Below are 7,669 nucleotides of genomic sequence, written 5' to 3' on the forward strand. Positions count from 1 at the left end.
GGCCCCCAAGGAGGCACCAAGCTTGGCCTTTGTAAGGAAATCCCCTTTTCGAGGGGCCAGTGCAGTCCCGCTGGCTGCTGTCAGCATCACGCTAGACCCTTCCATAGGCTTGAGAGAGATGAATACCACATGGCTCCTGGCCCGGGTGGCTTTGCTGTTCCCTAGGGAGACCCTCCCCACCCATGGAGGAGGACCTGGGCCCCTGCCTGGCTTTTCAGGGGAGGCTGACTCATGGCCTCGGCGGCCCCTCGCTCAGCCTTTTCCTCCAGCTTTGGGGGAGTGGGGCAGGGGTGAGCTCTTTTCTGGCATTCCCATTCCTCATTTCCTGCCGGCTTCCAGCCTTGGCAGCGGGGCAGGGGTGACATTTATGCCTGCAGCTTTGCAGCTCAGGTCCTGGGGGCCCCTTCCTGTACATTGTTACCTGTCCCTCAAAGATGCACCTGCTGGACAGGTGGCACTGCCCTATTTGACAGGTGAGGTGCTGAGATTGCAGAGAGTCAAAGCCTGGCCTGCTGGCACGAAGCTTGGTAGTGTCAGGCTTGCAGGGGTGAGGTTGGGGACGGATGTGGCTGCTCTCCTGTTCTCCTAGGAAGGCAGGGTTGCAGGCTGGGCTCTGCCTGAGGACCTGGGGTTGGGATCCTTTCACCCTGCAAGGGAGGGATTGGGTGGTCCTGAACTTCAGAGCTGCCTCTGATAGGCATCTTTGGGAACATTCCCTAAGGGACAAGCCCTTCTCTCTTTGGAGCGTAGCCAGGCAGGGGGGCATGGTGTGTGTGGGTGGCTGTCACCAGGGAGGTAGGAAGCACATTGGTGAAAGCCATGTGGGGGGAGGGGGGCAGACAGCCCCAAATCTGATCCCAATTCTAGCTCCTTCTCACTGTGTAACTTGGGAAACATCCTTCAGTTCCCAGAGCCTTCGTCTGTAAAGGAATCATTGTGCCTCCGTCTCAGGGTGAGAGAAGGGATTAATTAAAGGAAATGATCTATTTGTTCATTCAGACAAATGTTCACTGGGCACCCACTGGATGTCAGGCCCTGGGATGTGAAATAAGTGAATGGGATTTCCCTCACTGAACTTCTAGATGGGGGATGAGGGGCCAGGCATGATCTATGACATGGTAGGCTGGAAGGTGACAGGGCAAAGGAAAGAGCCAGGAGGGGGCATCGAATGGGGAGTGGGCTGAGTAGGCCCCTTTGAGAAAGTAATGGGCAACTCCAACATCTCAGAGAACAGCATTCTAAGTAGAAGAAACAGCATTTGCAAAGTCCCTGGGAGTGGGCATGTGCCAGTTGATTCAAGAAAGAGAAAAAATCCATTGCAGTGGCACATGCCTGTAGTCCCCGCTACTCAGGAGGCTGGGGTGGGAGGATCACTTGAGCCTGCGAATTCGAGGCTGCAGTGAGCTGTGATTGTGCCACTGCACTCCAGTAAGACTCTGTCTCTTAAAACAAAAACAAAAACAAACAGCGTGGCCGAACGTGGTGGCTCATGCCTGTAATCCCAGCACTTTGGGAGGCTGAGGTGGGAGGAATGGTTGAGCTCAGGAGTTCAAGACCAGCCTGGGCAACATAGGGAGCCCCCATCTTTAGAAAAACAAACAAACAACGAAACATAGTGAGTGAGGGGAGAGTAGGTGACAAGGAGGTGGGGTGGGCATCGCCTCCTATGTGACCAATTCCACAAGGAACCCACTCTGCAGTAGCTGCTGAGAGACCAGGGCCGGTTTGGACCCAGGCAGCAGCAAGTCTAACCTCACTCCTACATGCTGTGGGGGGCGTGTCCTCTCTCATTTCCTGCCGTCAGATGGCCTCTTCCTCAGGTCTTAAGGCTCAGAGGCCTCCCCAGCCATGTCCTGTGACCTCACCCGGACAGAGCCCCCCAGCTGGCTGCCACCACCCCCCACTTGGGGAGGACTCTGTGTCAGCCCTGGCCAGACTCGGGGAGCCTCACAAAGAGTCCTTTCAACAGAGGTCATCCTGGGGGGACCAGGAGGGGAGCGGTGCCCTTCTGCCTGCGGGCATAAAGACCCCCTTTCTCTTCTGCAGCATCGGCTCCTTCTGGCAGGGGAAGGGGCCGAGTACAGGGAGATTATCATCCTTCTCTTTCAGTGTATGGGCAAGATGGTCCAAACAACGGCAGAGACTACAGGCTGCCGGCCTCGGACTGCCCTCGGAGTGGCCCGACCAGCAGCGGTGCTTCCGCCTCATGGAGTGCCTCACAGCAAACAGCCCAGCACCCGTGGGTCTAGGGGTACCTGCCTAGGATCCTGGGACAGGAGAGAAGCCTCCCCAGCCGAGGTGTGAAGGGGTTCGGCTTGTAATGTCAGAGACCTCCCCAGCTCTGCTTTTCTGGGGATTCCACATCGGTGGCCGCTTCTTGGCTCTATTAGGGATTCCTCCTAGCCAGTCTTTACCTGGATTTTTAAATTTTTATTTATTTATTTATTTATTTTTAGAGACAGGGTCTCTCTCTGTTGCCCAGGCTGGATCATAGCTTACTGCCACCTCCACCTCCCGGGCTCAAGCGATCCTTCTACCTCACCCTCCCGAGAAGCTGGAACTACAGGTGTGTACCAGTGCAAACAGTTAATTTTTTTTTTCTTTTTTCTTTTTGGTAGGAATGAGGCTTGCCATGTTGCCCAGGCTGGACCCGAACTCCTGGCCTCAAGTGATCTTCCTGCCTCAGCCTCCCAAAGCGCTGAGGTTATAGGTATGAGTCACCGAGCCTGGCCTTTACTTGGATTTCTTACTCCTCACCTGGGTCAAGTCCCTTACACTTAAGTGTGACGTTCTGTGCTGGACAGGGACCTGCCCTCGGAGGGAAGTGGGCAGGAAACGGGGAGCACAGAGGGACAACCCAGGGTCTATGGAGAGGGGGAGCTCCTGGTCTGCCGAGTTGCCTGGGACAGAGTGTGTGCCTATGACGGGGGTGAGAGGAGGGACAGGGCTTCCCAGGCAGAGCAGGCAGCATGTGCAGAGGCCTGGGGAGACCAGGCCTACCACAGACGTGCGGGAGTGGTGCGGGTGCTTGGCTGAGTGGGGACGGGCCAACAGGTCTTGCTCCAGAGCAGGGGCTTTATCCAGAAAGCACCAGGCCCTCACCCAAGGTCCCATGTCAGCCCTTAGGAGGTGATTTTTGGGGAAGATGGGAGCCAGGAGCAGGCACAGAAAGAGAGCAGCCAGCAGGGACCTGGCGAAGGTGAGGAGGTGGACGAGCCTGGCCAGTAATGGGCCCAATGGTTGAGTCAACTGACCAGCTCAGGATGAACCCTGGGTTCTGACTTGAGCAACGGAGGGGTCTGGAGGAGCCACCAATGGGACTGGGAGCATTTGGGGAGGAGCAGGGTGGCTGGGGGCAGTCTGAGGAGCTGGTGGAACAACTTGGGGAGATGCCTACAGGATGGGTATGAGGCTAGGAGTGCTGGAGAGCTTGAGGAGAGAGTGGGATGAGGGGACAAGGGTGGGAGGAAAGGAGGAGGAAAAGTAAGGGGAGATGGAGGAAAGGGGAAAGAGAGAGAGAGAAGAGAGAAGAGAGCAGGAAAGCAAAGGAGAGGCCGCGTGCAGTGGCTCACGTCTGTAATCCCAGAACTTTGGGAGGCCGAGGCGGGCCGATCATGAGGTCAGGAGTTTGAGACCAGCCTGCCCAACATAATGAAACCTCATCTCGACTAAAACTACAAAACTTAGCTGGGCATAGTGGTGCACACCTGTAATCCCACCTACTTAGAAGGTTGAGGCAGGAGAATTGCCTGAACCTGGGAGGTGGAGGTTGCAGTGAGCCCCGAGATTGCAACGTTGCATTCCAGCCTAGGCGACACAGCAAGACTCTGACTCAAAAAAAAAAAAAGGAGAAAGTGAAGGAAAGTGAGGCCAGGCACGGTGGCTCACACCTGTAATCCCAGCACTTTGGGAGGCCAAGGAGGGCAGATCACAAGGTCAGGAGTCTGAGACCAGGCTAGCTGATGTGGTGAAACCCTGTCTCTACTAAAAATACAAAAACTAGCTGGGTGTGATGGCGGGAGTCTGCAGTCCCAGCTACTCGGGAGGCTGAGGCAGGAGAATCGCTTGAACCCGGAAGGCGGAGTTTGCAGTGAGCCGAGATCGCACCACTGCACTCCAGCCTGGGCAACAGAGCGAGACTCGAGACTTTGTCTCAAAAAGAAAAAAAAAAGAAAAGAAAAGAAAGAGGAAAGTGAAAGCGAGAACGCTGGAGCTGTGCACTGTGGCCCCTGCTTTCTGCGTGAGAGGAAAAGATGCTAGAACCACAGGAGAATGGCATGATTGACCTACCAGATTATGAGCATGTAGAAGATGAAGCTTTTCCTCCTTTCCCACCTGCAGTCTCTCCAGACAGACAAGATGATGAAGAGGCTGAACCTGATGAAGAGTCAGGAAGTGGAGCACCTGTTCCTGTACCTCCAAAGAGAACAGTTAAAAGAAATATACCCAAGCTGGATGCTAGAGATTAATTTCAGAGAGAGGACTTCCAGCCTTAAGGCATGTATTTGATAAGGCAAAATTCAAAGGTAAAGGTCATGAGGCTGAAGATTTGAAGACCCTAATCAGACACATGGAACACTGGGCACGTAGGCTATTCCCTAAACTGCAGTTTGAGGATCGTATTGACAGAGTTGAATATCTGGGAAATGAAAAGGAAGTTCAGACTTGTTTAAAACAAATTCGACTTGATCTCCCTATTTTACCTGAAGATTTTATTAGCAATAATGATGAAGCTGTGGAAAATAATGGACATGATGTAACTGCCACTGAATTTGATCCCTTTCTGACAAACTCATCTGAAAGTGAGATGTTTGCTTCTGAGTCAAGTAGAAGCCTAACAGAAGAGCAACAACAAAAAATTGAGAGAAATAAACAACTGGCCTTAGAAAGAAGGCAGGCAAAGCTGCTAAGTAATAGTCCCTAGGAAATGATATGTTAATGAATACACCCAGGGCATAGACAGTTGAGGTTAATACTGATGAGGATCAAAAGGAGGAGTCAACTGGATTAAGGGAAGACATGCTAGACATTCCATATAATGATGCTCCTGCTAATACTTTAAATAAAGAGGAGGAATTAAAATTAGAGGAAACACTCCTGGATCAGTTTTCACAAATGTGCAACAGTAACTTGATTCTTCATCCAGAAATGTTACTGAATTGCTACATAAGTTTCCATTAAGATAAAATGTATCTGTTAACTCACCATCCTGCAAGCTTGGTGTTACTATGCTTTTTTGGTTGTAGTTTTTTGTTTGTTTGTTTGTTTCTGAGTTGGAGTTTCACTCTTGTTGCCCAGGCTGGAGTGAAATGGTACCATCTCTGCTCACTGCAGCTTCCACCTCCCTGGTTCAAGCGATTCTCCTACCTCAGTCTCCTAAGTAGCTAGGATTACAGGCATCTGCCACCATGCCTGGCTAATTTTTTGTATTTTTAATAGAGATGGGGTTTTACCATGCTGGCCAGGCTGGTCTTGAACTCCTGACCTCAGGTGATCCACCCACCTCAGCCTCCCAAACATCTGGGATTACAGGCATGAGCCACTGTGCCTGGCCATATTTTTTTCTTCTTTGAGTGAAAATCCTTAGGTAGTAAAATTTTTACAGATTCTTGTTTAAAATCTGGTATTTATTTATTTATTTATTTATTTATTTATTTATTTTTTGAGGCGGAGTCTCGCTCTCTCGCCCAGGCTGGAGTGCAGTGGCGCGATCTCGGCTCACTGCAAGCTCCGCCTCCCGGGTTCCCGCCATTCTCCTGCCTCAGCCTCCCGAGTAGCTGGGACTACAGGCGCCACCACCACGCCCGGCTAATTTTTTTGTATTTTTAGTAGAGACGGGGTTTCATTGTGTTAGCCAGGATGGTCTCGATCTCCTGACCTCATGATCCGCCTGTCTCGGCCTCCCAAAGTGCTGGGATTACAGGCTTGAGCCACCGCGCCCGGCCTAAAATCTGGTATTTATTTATACTTATTTTTGTCACTTTAGATAGATCTATTCTCTTTAGTGTTTGTTTTTGTATAGATATGACTTTAGGGCCGGGTGCAGTGGCTCATGCCTGTAATCCCAACACTTTGGGAGGCTGAGGCAGGCGGATCACTAGGTTAGGAGATCAAGACCATACTGGCTAACACGGTGAAACCCGTCTCTACTAAAAATACAAAAAATTAGCCAGGCATGGTGGCGGGCACCTGTAGTTACAGCTACTCGGGAGGCTGAGGCAGGAGAATGGCGTGAACCTGGGAGGCGGAGCTTGCAGTGAGCCAAGATCATGCCATTGCACTCCAGCCTGGGCGACAGAGCGAGACTCTGTCTCAAAAAAGAAAAATAATAAAATAAAATAAAATAAAATGAGTAGTAGGTAATAAGCAGTTTCTGCAGTCGATCTATCATTGAATGCCTTGTTTTCACTAAGTTGGAGGTTTTGTTTGTTTAGATGGAGTCTCACTCTGTTGCCCAAGCTGGAGTGCAGTGGTGAAATTTCGGCTCACTGCAACCTCTGCCTCTTGGGTTGAAGAGATTCTCCTGCCTCAGCTTCCCGAGTAGCTGGGATTATAAGCATGAGCCACCACGCCCAGCTACTTTTTTTAAAAAAATTTTATTATTATTATATTTCAAGTTCTAGGGTACATATGCACAATGTGCATGTTCATTACGTATGTATACATGTGCCATGTTGGTGTGCTGCACCCATTAACTCATCATTTACATTAGGTATATCTCCTAATGCTATCCCTTCCCCTTCCCCCGACTCCACAACAGGCCCTGGTGTGTAATGTTCCCCATGCTGTGTCCAAGTGTTCTCATTGTTCAGTTCCCACCTATGAGTGAGAACATGCAGTGTTTGGTTTTCTGTCCTTGCGATAGTTTGCTCAGACTGATGGTTTCCAGGTTCATCCATGCCCCTACAAAAGACATGAACTCATCCTTTTTTATGGCTGCATAGTATTCCATGGTGTGTATGTGCCACATTTTCTTGATCCAGTCTACCACTGATGGATATTTGGTTTGGTTCCAAGTCTTTGCTATTGTGAATACTGCCGCATTAAACATACGTGTGCATGTGTCTTTATAGCAGCATGATTTCTAATCCTTTGGGTATATACCCAGTAATGGGATGGCTGGGTCAAATGGTATTTCTAGTTCTAGTTCCTTGAGGAATCGCCACACTGTCTTCCACAATGGTTGAACTAGTTTACAGTCCCACCAACAGTGTAAAAGTGTTCCTATTTCTCCACATCCTCTCCAGCACCTGTTGTTTCCTGACTTTTTAATGATCCCCATTCTAACTGGTGTGAGATGGTATCTCATTGTGGTTTTGATTTGCATTTCTCTGATGGCCAGTGATGATGAGCATTTTTTTCATATGTCTGTTGGCTGCATAAATGTCTTTGAGAAGTGTCTGTTCATATCCTGTGACCACTTTTTGTTGGGGTTATTTGATTTTTTCTTGTAAATTTGTTTAAGTTCTTTGTAGATTCTGGATATTAGCCCTTTGTCAAATGGGTAGATTGCAAAAATTTTCTCCCATTCTGTAGGATGCCTGTTCACTCTGATGGTAATTTCTTTTGCTGTACAGAAGCTCTTTAGTTTAATTAGATCCGATTTGTCAGTTTTGGCTTTTGTTGCCATTGCTTTTGGTGTTTTAGACATGAAGTCCTTGCCCATGCC

At 49.8% G+C, this 7,669-nt stretch overlaps 1 pseudogene; it reads left to right on the forward strand.

Annotated features, from left to right (window-relative positions):
* The first annotated feature begins 4,106 nt into the window (after window positions 1-4,106).
* Window positions 4,107-5,310, forward strand: LOC101019857 (annotated as a pseudogene).
* The last annotated feature ends 2,359 nt before the right edge of the window (window positions 5,311-7,669 follow it).

The sequence above is a fragment of the Papio anubis genome, chromosome 18 (assembly GCF_008728515.1).
Source record: "Papio anubis isolate 15944 chromosome 18, Panubis1.0, whole genome shotgun sequence".
Classification (NCBI taxonomy): domain Eukaryota; kingdom Metazoa; phylum Chordata; class Mammalia; order Primates; family Cercopithecidae; genus Papio; species Papio anubis.